This window comes from Tympanuchus pallidicinctus, unplaced genomic scaffold (assembly GCF_026119805.1).
Source record: "Tympanuchus pallidicinctus isolate F22 unplaced genomic scaffold, pur_lepc_1.0 scaffold22, whole genome shotgun sequence".
In the NCBI taxonomy this organism is placed as follows: Eukaryota; Metazoa; Chordata; class Aves; order Galliformes; family Phasianidae; genus Tympanuchus; species Tympanuchus pallidicinctus.
The window spans coordinates 14,275,058-14,276,040 of NW_026294739.1; positions in this window are offsets into that span (position 1 = coordinate 14,275,058).

Sequence of the window (983 nt, forward strand, 5' to 3'; positions counted from 1 at the left end):
GTGGCAGCACAGGAGGTGAGAAATGCTTTCATGGTTGGAGGGGCCCCGTGCTGCGAGGGACGTCTCCAGCTCACACCCCATCACATCTGTGTCTCCATCCCAGGATAGGGGCAGAGGGACGTGGCCAGCCCACAGCATCTCCTCCCCCAGCCACTATGCCAGCCGGGGACTGTGAGCGCCCCGATCCCCTTTTCGTCCTACTTCAGGACCTTTTCCTCCTTTTGTGACGCACTTTGGCTGCAGTGTCTCAGCCTTGGCCTCGTGCCACGTCCCGGGGTCTGAATTTATGGATTCAACAGGCGGTGGAATCGGCCCGGTGGGACTGAGCGTGGGAGGGCTCCTGGCCCCATGCCACGGCGTGGGCAGAGCACAAGGATGAGTTCCCATTGCCCCACAAAGCAAAGGGGCTGGGGACCCTTCCAGCAAGTAATATCCCGCTCCCCAACTCTGCACCCTGGTGCACCTTTGTATCAACTGCTCAAGACCTGCACAGGGCTCCATAGCCCCAAAAAGACCCCCCTAGAACCCTACAGATATACTCCATAGCCATGCTAGGGCCTCACAGAGCCCCATAGTCACCTATAGGACCCTCATATCCCTCTCCAGAAACCCCAGAGACCACAATAATTCCTCCATACGACCTCCATCTCCACCTCCAGGATCCCATTAGGACCTGACAGACCCCTATGTCCCCTGATAGGACCCCCAAAACCTCCCATCACACCAGACAGGCAGCACCCTACAGCACGTGGGAGCAATCCTGGGATGTGTAGGAGATGTGCACTGCCTTTCCCAGTGGACAAATGGATGCATGTGACACCAAAGTATCTTTGCCCATTCTGCCTGGCTGCAGGGTGACCAGTGTCTGGGAATGGTCCCCAGATTGGGTCCCACAGACCCAGATGTCCCTTTCCCAGGTGGGATAAGGTGCCAGCAGGACAGGGCTGCAGGAAGGGATTGTTCCCCCATGAACAACACAAACA